The sequence below is a fragment of the Taeniopygia guttata genome, chromosome 3, assembly GCF_048771995.1.
Source record: "Taeniopygia guttata chromosome 3, bTaeGut7.mat, whole genome shotgun sequence".
In the NCBI taxonomy this organism is placed as follows: Eukaryota; Metazoa; Chordata; class Aves; order Passeriformes; family Estrildidae; genus Taeniopygia; species Taeniopygia guttata.
In genome coordinates, this window is record NC_133027.1 from 89,404,060 (window position 1) to 89,418,660 (window position 14,601).

At 43.6% G+C, this 14,601-nt stretch overlaps 1 long non-coding RNA gene across 1 annotated transcript in view; it reads right to left on the bottom strand.

Annotated features, from left to right (window-relative positions):
* LOC115494454 (uncharacterized) overlaps positions 1 to 9,684 on the bottom strand; it is a 101,836-nt gene extending 92,152 nt beyond the window's left edge. The window contains exon 1 of the long non-coding RNA XR_012055211.1: positions 9,306 to 9,684. This is a non-coding gene — a long non-coding RNA (uncharacterized lncRNA). The remainder of the gene's footprint in view (positions 1 to 9,305) is intronic.
* Positions 9,685 to 14,601: the final 4,917 nt, after the last annotated feature.

The window sequence follows — 14,601 nt, forward strand, 5'->3', positions numbered from 1 at the left end:
AGGCCAGGGGCCAAGCACTTCTGTTTAACAAGCTGCTCCAAGTACCACCCCTCTAATCCATGGAGAGAGAGAGAGAATAAATTGTTCCTGTATCCTGTTCTAAATCAGGTTCTTTGGGTGTGCTTTGGGGGGTTTATAGAATAGTAATAATAATAATTTCTGTTTAGGGGTATTGCTTTCCAGAGCTGAACTAGTTTAAGTCAAAGGAGCTTCTGTTCCAAAAAGGATCTGGAATTTACAGTCTGGACAGATTTGAGGGGAGAGGGGAATGACTCTAGTCCATTCCAGCAGAAGCTCAAAGGCACACCTGGAGAGGACAGCCAGCTCCCAGCTGCCCCGAATGAGCAGGCTGCAAATGGCAGGAATGCCCCAGGGCAGCAGCTTGGCTACATCCTTGCTCCATCAGGCAGGAATGACCTGGGAGCACCCAGCTTGCAGAGCTCAAACCCCACCAGCAAGGCCCTGGGTGACACCAGAGCCTTCCTAGGTGGGGACAGCACATTTCCAGCGCTGGACAGCCCCGTGGCCATTCCTGGGTGAACATCAGGAAGCAGCCACAGCTCAGCGCGCCGAGGTCTTTGGGAGGACAGAGTTGACACAGTGCTATTTCAAGGCACTGGTGGCCATGTGTAGCAGCTGAAGGTGAGCTCTTTGACCTCCATCTCTCGTGTTTGTATTGCCTCTCCAGGGTCAATAAATGCAGATAGAAGCACCAGGCTCGACAGACAATGTGCTGCTTTATAACACTCGCACCGGGATTAGGCCTCCATGCCTTGGCTGCCAGGTTTATTAAACTCCATTACTGTCCCCTTAACAATGACAACACCTTTCCATAACAGTACAGTTGCTTGGCTCCCGAGGAGGGCAGCACAATGAGGGAGCCTGAAGATATAGGGACACCGTTAGGCTGTCTTATAGCCCCTAACTCATCATCTGACAAGGCATTGATTTCTATTGACAATTTCATTGTAATGTCAGAACATAACCTGAATTCATCTTTCATCTACTTCAGAAGTAAACAATGGCTATTGGAACAGCAAAGAAAAAAAAAAGATAGTGCTTAAAAATAACAAAAATAATAAAAAGAATTTTTATTCCAGCTCTTCCTCAAAAAACACAAGAGAAGCAAGACTGCTCAGCAGCTACATGGAGCAGGACAAACTATTAATAGAAAACACATGATTTGACAAATTTTATCACTGCTTCAATTTGCAAATTATTCACAAATCTACTGTCACTCATTCAATTCTATTCAATTTATGAAGCTGTATTAAATTAGCATTATGCCACAGAAATTATTTCCAGACTCCAAAAATATTCCTAGGTGATATTTACAGTATTAGCCGACAATTCACCGTCACCTCAGCCATAGTAAGGTGCCATTGCTGTCCCTCAGCTTAACAAGCTGTGAAAAACACAGAGATTGGGGGGATCCTCCAATGAGGCTTTCCATGCTGTCTATGTTTGAAAGAGGAGATAAAAAGGAAAGGTTGGCAGGGCTTGGCGTTGGCACCACATTACATTTCTATTAATAAAGAACAGCAATCAGCTCTGAAATTAATGTGGATCTGTTATCTCCTCACACACACACAAAGAATTCATGTCTAGTGTGGTCACACAAACCGCAGTGCAAATGATGGGGCCAAGCCATTCATTTTTCTGTTTCACTACCCCTGTGCCTTGGCTCTGGTCTGGTTCTGTGGGTTTTTTCCTCAGAAAAACATGTGCAGACATGAAGGATAAAGATCTGTCAGCACAGTCCCTCTCTGTGTTTCTAGAGACTACACAGATGTATTTCATACGCCTCCAAAATGCAAATTGAAATTTGCTAATTTCTAGGTTTTGGCCACCTGTTGCACTTTACCACTCCTCTTTAATAGACACATGGTGCAAATTAAAAGTTTTACTGGACTGAAGGCTAAGACACTTCCAAAGTCCTCCACAAATATCAGACACACTTGGCAGACAGGAACACTGAGGTACAAATTTCCACACTGTGGTGAAAGAGACCCTGAAGCCTTAAGAAAAGTGAAATAAAATAATGAAACACACCTCTTCATTTCAGTTTCACGGGATTCAAATGATGTACAAAAATTCCCTAAGCAATTTTCCTGCAGCATAGCTCCCTAATGAGGCTGGGGAAGCAGCTTTTCTCCACGCTCCCACAAATAGCTAGTCAGGACAAGCAGTAAAGGTAAATTCAGTATTTCAGGGTGGAAATCATGCTAAAGACAACAGGCTGCTGGTCATGGCTCTGCCACCAGCCTTTTCCAGCAATAGACCATCCCATGACAAAATCCTAATTTTGAGGCATTTGTTTGGGGTACTTGCTTTTTCACCAATTGTTACTTGGGGTATTATTTCAAGTTATGTTCAAGTAGCCCCCCACTGAATAAAGAGTAAGGAAAACAACTAAAATTATCACTTGTCCTATGAAGTTTTGGCATAAATAGGATCTCAAGGTATTTAAGGATATTGTCTTGGGCTGCAAGAAAGCACAAGATAGAAATACTCTAAGTCTGGAGGAAAATAAAGTAAAATGAATAATCATTACAAAAGAAGGTAACAAACAGCACCTGAGGAGGCGTGTACTGACAGGGAATTTGTATTCCTTTTAAAACATTATCCCATGTATCGTGTCTGTTGTGTGTCCCAGGGACACTGTCTCTCCAGCTGTGACCCATCGAGCTACTCCTGAGGAAAAGATAGAGTCATCCTGGAATATTGTCACATCCATCTCCCACAGGAGAAGAGACCTGACAGTGCCTGGACATCTTGGCAAAAAGAAGCAACAAAGAGCAGCCAGGAAGGGAAGTGGGGAAGAGCTGCACCTCCCAGGAGGGAAAAGATGAATCTGATAGACTCTCCCTCACACTCTTCTCCAGCCTCCGGGCCCAGCTGGACTCAGCATCTCAAGTGCTGTCCCCAGGAGGACAGGGGACGTGGGAAGCACGGCTGGCAGCGCCCCCGCCAGCTCCCAGGGATCCCAGAACACCCTCGGGTTCGCAGGCACCCAGAGCTTGCCAAATCATTTCAGCTCATCTCTAATTGTCAGCGATCTCTATTAGCTCCATAGTGTGGCTTTGACATAAGGATGAACAGAAGGGTTGTTACTGGCTAGTGAGAGGAGAGGAGCTTCTGGTCCAAGGAAGAAAAGCATCTTCCATGGCAGAAGGAAAAAAAAAAAAAAATTTTTTTCCTTCCCACATAGGCTAAACTATATGAAAGACAAAGGGACTATGCAATGGATGTCCATCAGCCTAAGCTTGCCCTATTAGCGCACTAAAAAAAAAAAAAAAAAAAAAAAAAAAGGAAAAGTGGGCTTTGTAGCTTGCCTCTCAGTCTTAAGCAGTAAGAGATCTGTTTTGTAATTGTCTCCAAGAGGAAGAAAAACAGCACTACATGCACCAGTCCCAGTACAGCATGACTCCATTTGAGTCCTCAGCTCCAGGAGGTGGCCGGTTTGGCAGTGGCAGCTCCTTCTCCAGAGCACTTCCCTCTCAAATGACTGCTCCTTGAGACCCACAGCCATGGTGCAACTCTCCCCATGCCAGCTGAAGCTAAAAATTTATGTAGATGGAAAGTAAAGGGAGAAGGGAAAGAAGAGTCTTGACTACGCTGAGACCATGGTTTCTCAGATTACACCAAAATTCTGATCTTTCTATTATTTCCCTGAACAACAGCCCAAGCTAATAGGACCTAACAATACCCCAAACACATTTTTGGTTTTGCAAACAGTGTTTCATTCATGCATGTCTGCCTGGTGATGCATCGTCACAATTGTAATGAGAGAGCTGCCAGCCCTGGAAGGGTGTATTGCTCCCTGCACTTGGAATGCTAAAGAGGGACTGAAGCCGTAGAGGAGGTTAACATGAGTTTCACTATATAGAAATGAGAAGGGAATTAAGTCAGGCCTTGAGCTAGAAGTTACCTGATAATCCCTGAGTCCAGGGCCACAACCACATCTGCTTTAGACTTAAGTTTTTGCCCAACACAAACAGCAAAAGCATCACTGAGATCCCAGGAGCAGGCTCAGCTAGGTGTTGGATCCTGGGCTGGAGTCGGGTGGCACCTGCACCCCCACAGTGCCTGGGGATGAGATGTGCCACAAACGGGGAACATAAAGCAGCCCTAAATTAAAGCGCTTCCAACACAAGGCAATTACACTACATAATGTTTACTTATCTTATATACACTCAGAGGGAAGATAAATGTCTAGTAAAAACCACAATCCACTATTAAGCAGCTATAAAATACTTCGCTGTCTTCCCATTTCAAAAGCTCCCATAGTATAAATAGTGGTCAAAAGTTCAGTGAACTGTCTTGTAGTCTGGTGCTCCATTCAAACCATGCTATTTCCAGAGAGTCTCCTGACACCGTATCTAATTTCCAAAATGAATATGCTTTAATTTTCCTTCTTCATGCATTGTGCTTTTTCCTCATTTAAAACAGCAACAGCCTCTGGCAGTAAAGGACATCACATTTCTGTGTGAGATGAAGCTTTTTTCCCCTGATATGCGGGAGAATGGCATGGGTCAAGGGAGAAAAAAATGTATGCAAAAAACATCACACCCCACTGACCCCAGTATATTTTACATTACAATTTTGCCATTTTCAATATAGGTTCATTTTGCAGTGGACCACATCACCCATATTTCAAGAAAAAAAAAAAAATCAGTACCTGGAGCATTGTCTGCATAGGGTCCTAATGCAATATATGGATTGTCTTATTAATGTGTAGTGTAGCTTGCAGAGAACACACAGGCATGCAGGGAATACTTATGGATGCCAGGGAGGCAGCACGGGTGTTCTGCTGGGGATGTGCAACACATTCAATTATCTCTGCAGGTAACACACAAGTGCATTTTGAGGACTTAAAACCCAGCCTGCCACATGCTGCAGGTGAACCCTGGTGGAATCAGGGAGGTTTTCCATGTAGGGCCTCCTTCCCCGAGCCATTAAAGTCCCCAAAATGGGGTACATGACATAGGTTCACCCATTTAAGCTGGGGCTGTCATACTTTCAGTAGGCAGCAAAAGAAGCTTTATCCCCTGGCAGACATTAAAAGGCTTCCTTCCACCTCTAGCAGAAGGCAGAGATAATTAATTAATCCACAGACAGATTGGAAAAGCCCAGAAGGTTCTGGAAGCTCCTCATGACTTCACCCTTTAGCCTTAAGTGTTTAAATGAGGCCCAGCTGTGCCTCATTAACACTGCCCAGGCTCTCTGAAACTCCAGCAGGTGAGAAAAAAGATGCACCTTTTGTTCTCCCAACCCTCCTCTAAGACCCGGAAAGGGATGAAGTAGAAGCTTGGGCAATCCCTATTTTAACCAGGGGTAAAATCCCCACACTCAGTAGGAATATTGCCTGACTAAAGGCCATAACAATTCTGACTCCACATACTGCCAGGATCACAATGCTCACAGGGCTAGCAAATCTGACCATTACCAACAAAATAATCATCTACTGCTTTGACAGAAAATCAAAGAAGTACCAATTCCCATAAAGTCTTCATCCTCACCACAGATGACTAGCTAAGGGAATGCTCACAAGAGAAGCAATACATGTATACAGGTGTCTAAACATGTCAACAAAGCAGAACCATGGAACTGGGCATAAATACAGATGGGGAGAGATCTTTAAAAATAAAACAATTAAGAATTGCACCACAGAAAATCATTACCTTTCACATCAGCTACTCCACCTTACAACTGCCATAGAAAGGAGCAACTTCACATCCTTCAACCATCAAACTTTCTCTGCTCATCACCTCAAAGAAACCTGGAGCATTATTGTGCTACAAATCTGTAAAACTTTAGGAATAGCAGAAAAACCTACCTGAAGCTCAGGGCAGCCCAAGGAGCTGGAGGGAGCTGCTCTGAGGGAACATGGAGTAGCACACACTAAAACCAGCTGTAGCTAGAGCAAGGTGAAGCGAAAACCATACTCTGCAGGTGCTTGGGTTAACACACTAATTAACTCCTTGGAGCTCATTGGCTGTAATTGCTCTGCCTCCACACCCTGCCAGGAGCCCTACTTCAGCACACCCTAAATTCTGGTGTGGAGCTGCTTTTGGGGTAGATAAAGCTATTTTGGGTTATTTCAAAGTCCTGGCCAGGGCACTAATGGAGAAGATTTCATTTAATCAGAGGCGGCTGGGAGCTCTTAGATCTTGGGGACAGAGGTGGGGACAGCTTGCTGAAAATGCCTCTAAATGCAATTGCAAGAGCAGCACTTTTTCGTGTTATTTTAAGCAGAAAGGGTAAAGCATGCAATATTTTCTTCAGGTGTTAGCACTCTTAAATGTCACAGAGAAGCATCCTGTTGCCTGGCAAGTTGTGGACTCGAGGCTCAACAGGTTTGCTTGCTTATTGTCAGCATTTACCTGAACTGGTTTTTAATAAAAGCCTTTGAAGCAAGAAAATCTCCTGCCTGAGATGAGGTGTTGGGAGCCCGAGTGGAGGCCCCTGAGAGTTGCTGAGCTACTTAGTGGCAGTCACTTGCATCCCTGATATATCCCATTCCTTCATAATTGTAAATCCCTTCGGCACTGCTCTGCACAGGACCAGCTTTCCTGTCAGCAGTTATTGGATGGGAACTGATGCTGGTGTTTACACATCCACGATCACAGCAATTTCAGTATCTGCCTGGCAAACATTGCTGTGTTTCAAGTGGCCAGTTTGAGACAGCAAGATGTACTGGAGAGCAGAACTTGGGCCTTTCTACATTCATCCAGGGCTTTGAACTTATCAAAATGAACCTTGATTCCAAATAATAATAATAATAGTAGTAGTAGTAATAGTAATAATAATAACGTTGCCTTTGGCTTCAGAGCACCAGTTACATCAAAGTACTGACTATTGAAAGTTCAACTGCTAATGGCAAGCTATTTTGAAAAGGGAAAAGTCTGGAGGCAAATTATGAGGGAAAGAATAGATATTAATCATTTTTAAAGTCGTCCTGTCTCAGGCATTATTTTCCTTTCTTTCATTATTCATGATGAGTTTTTTTGCTTCAAGGCCGAGCAAATTCATAGGGTCTGACCCATCCAAACACAACTACGACTCTGAACAATGCAGCCCAGCTGAGTCTATAAAAGAAGAGCCCAAATGGAAAGAAAGAATGAAAAAGATAATTTAAAACAGTGGATTTAAACACACACATGAAAGTATAACCTTCCTGCTGATGAGTTCTTTTCCCTATACCCTGTCCACTCTGTTGCCATCCCATCCACCCTGGTGAAGGATCTGTGGAATGGGAGTGCCAACAAGGAACTCATCCCATTTCCCTGCCCCTGCCCCCCTGGATTTTAAAGACAAGGGAAGACCTCTGACCTTTTCTTTTTTAGCTTAATTCCAGAGCTAATGGAAACTCAGTAGTTTCACTTGTAGCTTGCATAACCTGCACAGCATTTTGTTGCTGTGTGGCATGAGCAGACCCTGGGAAGAATTGAGCCCAGAGCCTTTTGCAGTTCTCTCTGTTGAGAAATTGAAGAGATTGGAGGGAAAAAATCTCAATCCAGAGGAGGGATTTTTTCCCCCAAAGCTCTCTTGGGGAAGGTTTTCCCCAACTGGGTGTGCAGAGCACTGGGGCTGCTGCAGGGGGATTCATACATTTGGACACAGAGGGACACCACGTTTGTGGCAACTTCCTCTTGCCAGGAATGGGAGGGCCAGAAAGAAGCTTTGAGAGCAGAAGCAATGACAATTCCTAGACCTGTTTTCTCCACCTCCAGTAATTCTCAGCATCCCCAAGTAGCCCCATGTATTGAAGAAAAACATCAATTCAGAATTCCCTTTGCTTCAGGGCAAAATAACCCAAAAAACATTACTTCGGTTTATCTATATTTGTAACCATGTTCATTGGAAGATGGGAGCTTGCTGTGGAATATCTCTGGAAACCTTGAAGGCAACTGATGTACTTTTCCCACCCTGGAATAAACTCAGCAACATGAATCCTTCCTCAGACTCCACAGATGTGTGCATCTGCTGAAGAGGCTCTTAATAATTAATATAATTGTACAAGCCCCTAGATATAAAAATACACAGACGGAGCTTCACATTTTGCCTGCTTCTCTGTAACAAATACCCAAACTGAAACAAATTTAACAAGATACATTACACAAGTCTGAAGACAGAAGTTGTATGAAAATTTTAACTCTCTTCAGCAAGAAAGCACTTCTATTTCCAGTAACGCTGGCAGCATATACTGTAGCTAGGCAGCCACATTTATTTTCAATTATCATTTTTGCCTTTTTATACAGCATAGTGAAATGCCTGGTAAATTATACATTTTTGTAAAACACAAACTTGTCTCTTTATTTGCAGCTCAAGTCTTGCAATATCGTTTTGTCTGCATTAGTTTTAGGTCTTTATGAGAGGCAAATTACTTTTCTTAGCTGTAACGTGTGGAGTGTGATATGTTACTCGCCAGTCGTGGCTGAGACACAGCCTGCTGCAAAATGACCATGGCTAAGGCTCAGACCTTTGGACAAAAGGGGAAAAATCCCTAGCATTCTCCTTGCTAAAGCATCGTCCAAACTCACTTGCTCCAGCACCAATACCTAAGATTTTCAACCCACACCTCCTGCTAAACAAAAGCATGTTATTTAGGAGGGGAAAAAAAAAAAAAAAGCATACAGTTGCTTCTCCCAGGCTCCTTTTAGAATGATACTCTCCTGGCAGATGGATTTCAATATGCCGTCTCCCAAACCTTAAGCATCTCTGAAAATACAAAGTTCACTTATACCAATGGGTCATATATATCTACACCTCTCTATTCCCTGTCTCTTTAACTGGCACTTTGAACTAGTGAGCACCTCTTTAATCTTGCCCCATTATCATCCTAATAGCACCTCCCGATATTCATAAATGTCTAGCAAGACTTTCAGCTATTTGGTATGAAGAAGAAATATCCAGCTAAATTGAGAAGATTACCACATCACCACATAAATCAGTGACAGGCCGCGTGTTATTACAGTTGATTTTTGTTGACAGTTGGCTGTAGGCAGTTGTGTTTCAAATGCCTTTTTTCTCTGGGAAATTAAACAAAATTCCATGCAAAATGCAGCCCTCCAGTTCAAAAACTGTAAATCCAAAATTAGCATTTCATACTTTAAAAGGTAGCACAGCACAATTTTGCATTGAAAGGTCTGTACAGTTGTCACAAATGGGTGCTTCACACATGACACTAATGCTACCAATGCCTTTTAAGAAAGCCACCTTTCTCTGATATTATTTTCTTCTCCTAATAATCTGCATACACTATAGTTCATCCCTACGGAAAAGAAAGAGAGCTCACTTACTTATCTCTCATGTGGGAGCATTATGCTTTCAGCAATTCAGACAGATAGGCTGGGTGGGAGGGGGGTGCGTTGCCGAAGCCTCTGCGATAAGAGGCAAGGAATCATGGCCAGCGAAAGGTTAATCTTCCCTCTCCAAGTCCCTCCTTCTGTCTTGGCATAACCTGGAGAGCAAAGAAAATGCCAGACTTACAAAGTGAAAAGACACACCAGCACTAAACTGTTCCTGCTGCATCGTGTGGCACTTCGCACACAGGGCCACGCGTGACCTAATTAACAAAAAGCCGTCGCTGAAAGTCAGGGAAGCAGCTTGGGTGACACCAGAGAGGACCAGAACTTGCGAAGGAGTGTCTGCTTCCAGCAGCTGCTGATCTGCCAGTTCTGGCTCAGAGAGCGCCCGCTGCTAAGCCAATTTTTAGGGACCATGGTGTCAGCAAGTTGATTGAGCAGCAGTAGTCGAGACGGAGTGCCTTCCCCCTCTCCAGACAGATCCTGGGGTCATTGGCTTTGTCTTGGGCAGTACATTGGAGAAATCACCACCACAAGAAGTTCACATTTTTGGCTATGTATATACATATATATAAAACAGGGAATTGAAGCAGAGAACTGCTCTGCCTACTCCTGAGTATACGGACAGACGTGTAATGCAGTTTGTCAGCCAAAAGATGTTACATGTGTCTTCACACAAACACTTTGCTGGCAGCTCACTGGCTTCTGGCCACACAGTCCAACATCCCCTGGTCAGAAGTGCTGGGCTGAAAACCACCTCACCAGCCAATTGCATCTGCTTCATTCTCCCTCAGTGTTCAAGGGCAGGGGTGTGATGGCCTGTGTCAAGGATCACCCCTTCTCCCAGCCCTGTCCTTAGAGGGGAGCCAAGGATGGAGAGCCCACCTGCTGACCTCTGAGCTGGGTAATCCCGCTGCTTGTCACTGAGAGGAAAGTATGTTCACAGTAGCCAGAGCCAATAAAATTAAGCATTTCAGACAATATTGAAATGGTTTAATCTGAATTCACCATCAGGCATTTTAAACAGCTGCCTCACTCTCATTTGCTCATGGCTGGGTCAAGGTTTAGTTTTTACAGCCTGTGCCAAACCTTTCCCTTCGTGTAATTCTGCTGACAGAACAGGACAAGATGTCCATGGGAGCCTGGTCCCAGTCACATGTGGTGTGTCACCCATACAAAAAAGGTCTTGACCTTCTGCTAGAGGTTGGATTTGCACCTGATTACAGGCAAAGTCAAAATCAATGGAGTCAAATAATCACAGTGAGATGCTGGTTGCTTACCAGTTGCCCTGCTGGGGAAAAAGTACTCAGCCAAGAAGGACAGAAAATGGCAGCAGAAGAGAACACAGTGAATATGATGGAGCAATCCTGTGTTTCCTGTTGAGGAGAGATTCGAAACAGGACAAAACTTCGCTGTTGAGTGAGCTGCAGCCTTCAGAGAGTGATTGAATGATTTAAGGTAGTGCTTGTTCAATGCTGGAAATATTTATATTAAGATCTGTAGGGAATATCATAAAAAGGGTTATGCCACTAATACTTTCTCTTCTAACTCTATGTGCACATTTAATATCTTAGTATCTGATTCCCAATGAATACTTCTTACAAATTTTTGAAACACACAATCAATGACCTCCCATTTCTGCTTGGGACCAGCTCCTCAGAAAAACTAGGCAGTGAGGAGATACAGACCAAACTGGGAGTGTGAAAGAGCATGGTCCACAGGGGAAACAAGAGCCCCACCAAAAAATGCCCAACATGAACACAAAGCAGCAAAACCCAAAGCAGGTTTTAAATACAAAGCTGCCCATTCTGATAAAGATGAGGAACCAGTACATGATCAGTGGGGAGAGGAGGCTGAGCTGAAGGAGACAGTGTTGCCAAGAATGGCGGTTGAGACAATGTGTGATGAGGGCTCTGATTGCAATCCACAGGTGACTCTGTATGCACAATGAGGCATTTTGTGCCACATGAAAAGCCTGAGAAGTGTGGTAGCTCTCTGTGCTACAGACATGAGACAAGTTGTTCACTCCAAGGTACAGGAGACCCCTCCTCCAGGGACGTGCTCGTGCAAGGACAGGGAAAGGCTGATAAGAGGAGGGAGATTGGGAAGCCCAGGTGTCACCTCAGCCCAACCAGAGGAAGGCATCAGCATGCCAGGGGCTAATGAAGGATACACAAGGGCTTTGCTTGAGGAGGAGCCCAGCAACAAAGCCAGGCTGTGGCAAAGCTGATGTTGTGCCAAGGCATCAAACAGGTTTTCAGGATGACCAACAAACTTGCCCAAAGAACATGTATGTCAACAGCAGAAATTATCCTTCAACAGAGGAGATGAGGCAATCTGGGGTGGTGACAGTGGGAGCAGGGGGAGCCTGACCCACAGCCATGGCAGAGCAGGTTGCTCCAGAGAGCCTACTCAGTGCTGGAAATGGAAAGCCTTCTCATGCTGTTCCCTGACATGCAGTTCTTTGAGGTGCTCGTATTTCCAAAGCTTCTGACATTGTTTAAAGGGGAGAGTCTCTGGGTTTGCTGTTTCAGTGAATGTAAAGAGTGCAAGCCACCCCTTCGCTCCCCTGGCATCCTTTTCTGCACAGCCTAGGTGTTTGCATCTCAACAGCAAGTTTTGTACTGAACCCAGCAAGATGCAATGAGATCCCAGTGCTCGTTTCGCAGAGATATCCGGCTTCGAGGGTAAGATCATATTCATCTTTGGATTGTAAGCCCAGGGATGTCACAAGAACAAGTCAATTACTCCACAAATGAGGGAAAATACTCTACAAATTTTAGCTGAACTAAGGAGAGAAGATAAATGAATCTGTAAATCATCAAATGGTGTGTCGGTTTGTAATTATTATCATGCAAGTAATATAATGTTAGTTGAGCAAGATAATTTTTGTGTGTTTTGGGATTTCCTATTTTGCATCTTTCTGCCTACAGATTTAGAATTCCAGGGCAGGTATTTTTTTTTTACCCTGATGTCTCATAAAGAAAAAGAAATGTTGAATATAAAACCTGACAGGAAGTTTTTCCTTTCGTAGTTCATGTGTTTGTTTAGAAAATGCAGTTCAAATCCTGTTCTTTACTTTGTTCTTACAAGTTGTGAGTAATACACATGTTTGTTCACATGACAAAGGCTGTGCTTGTGACAGTAGCCTTGGAACAATGTCAGCAATGCTATTGCTCACAGGACAGGAGTCCTGTGGTGTCTCCCAACTCCAAGCTCATCTGTATTAGGAGCCGAAGCTGGATTTAACTTCTGGCCAAATCACAGAGGTGTGCAGGCTTCATGCAATGCCTTGAGTTGGGGTGCCCAGAAAACTCTTCAGGAACAAATAAATTTATAAAATTATATCCTAGGAGATATATGAGAATTGGAGCTGAAATTTAGTATTTTCTAACTGCTCTCACCCTTCCTCCTGGGACAGCTGCTGATCTTTGATCACTTGCCTCATTTACAAATGCTGTCATCTCACCATTCTCTTTCTAGTCCGTATCATTAATACAAATCTGGAAACAATGGCTTTCTCCCTGCTAAAACATTGCAACATCCCACTATTTGTTTCCTCTTCTAAAACAGATCATTCATTATAACCCATATCCCCCAAAGAATTTTATCACTTGAAACCTGTTTGCAGTGAATCTAAAGTAGCTGGGAAATCATCTCCTCAGAAATTCCTGCATACGCTGGAGCCGACTTCTCCTGGAAGCCCAATAAAGTGTGGAGTCCCTCTGCAGGCAATATCCATTTTTCTTCTTTCTGATACGGTCTCCAGCAGTAACACCAGCAGCTGTGCATGATCCATTTTTAAATGTTTTTTCTGCTGAAATTCACTGCTCAGCTCTGTTAGCTCTTGTACCCACTTCATCCCAGAGAGTTGGGATAATTGCCTCCTTGCTTCGGCATTCCACCACCTCCATGCTTATCGCAGAGGTCAGCTTTTCTTTTATCTCTCCTATAACCAACTCGTTATTTGCTGCTTTCTCTTGCAAGGGACAGGCTGCTGCTCCCTGACTCCTGCCCCATTCCACTTTTCCTGGTGTTTGTGCGCCTCATTTGAATATTTCTCCCTAAAAGGACATCTCTACCTCTCAGCCTTTGAATTTAGTCTTTTACTTTATAGTCCCTTGTCCCCAGCAGCAGCAGAGGCTTGGGTGAACACTGACCTGTGTGATGAAGTATCACCAAAACATTTACACCTGCAGTTCAAGAGTTGTGTGAGCAGGGAATTTCCCCAAAAATCTGGGCAGCCATTAAGACTACGGAAGGTTTTCTTTAATAAATTAAGTAGGAGTAACATGCTCACTGTTTTTTACCTGAGAAAGGTTATATGACCTAGTAATGTTAAAATACATTCAGGGTGAGGCTTGGGACTCAAATTGTTCAAATGTTGGTAGAAAAGAAAGGGGTGCTGAATATAAAACAAAACAATGCAGAAAATGTTCTATGCTGTTAAGGGTGAAGGCAGCTATGGCTGTGCAATATTTACCATCAGAGAGGCTTGGACCAAAGCTCCCCTTGAACTACTCACAGTCAAGAATAAACCCTAATGTCAATATGTGAAAATTTGAAGTGCAGAAAACGCAGCTATCCTTACAAGTCCCCAGACTACCTAAATACTGTTGGAGACACTTTGAAACATATGCAGATGATCAAACTCTGACCTAACCTACAGAACTTTTTCTCAGGACATACAATTTTTTAAAATGACGGCAAATTCTGGACAACTGAGGAGTGGGTAATAAGGTCTGGAAAGCACAGGCAGAGCCAAGCTTACTAAAATCAGCCTTGAAATGTCGCTCACAAATTGTCACCAAAACACTGTGAGAGGAGTGCAGACAGGGCAACTTTTGCAGAGATACCAATGACACTCATACTTCCAGGGGCTTTCAGAGGATGTTATGTACTCATTTCCCTGTTTGAAAATGTACCTCTTCATACAAAACAAGAGATCTTTGCATTTTTAAATAACTCTTGTTAAATCTCGCTCATGTAAAACCTCTCCTCCATCGCTCCACCAAGCACCAGTAGTGCTGTCTGAAAATACAGATGTTTTCTGGAAATATGGGTGTCTCCAGCTTTTCAGTCCATGTCAATGCAATGCAGTTAAACTTCCTAATCAATGATAATTCACTGTAATATTGATGATGATGCTCACCGTGCATAGAAACATAACCCCCAATTTTTTGCTGTTCCTTAATGCCATGATTAAGTTCAGACAAGATGTACTGTCCCACACTTGGCACACCAGGACAAAGCCTGGCTTCATCCTGAAGCCACCAGAACAGCAGAAGAG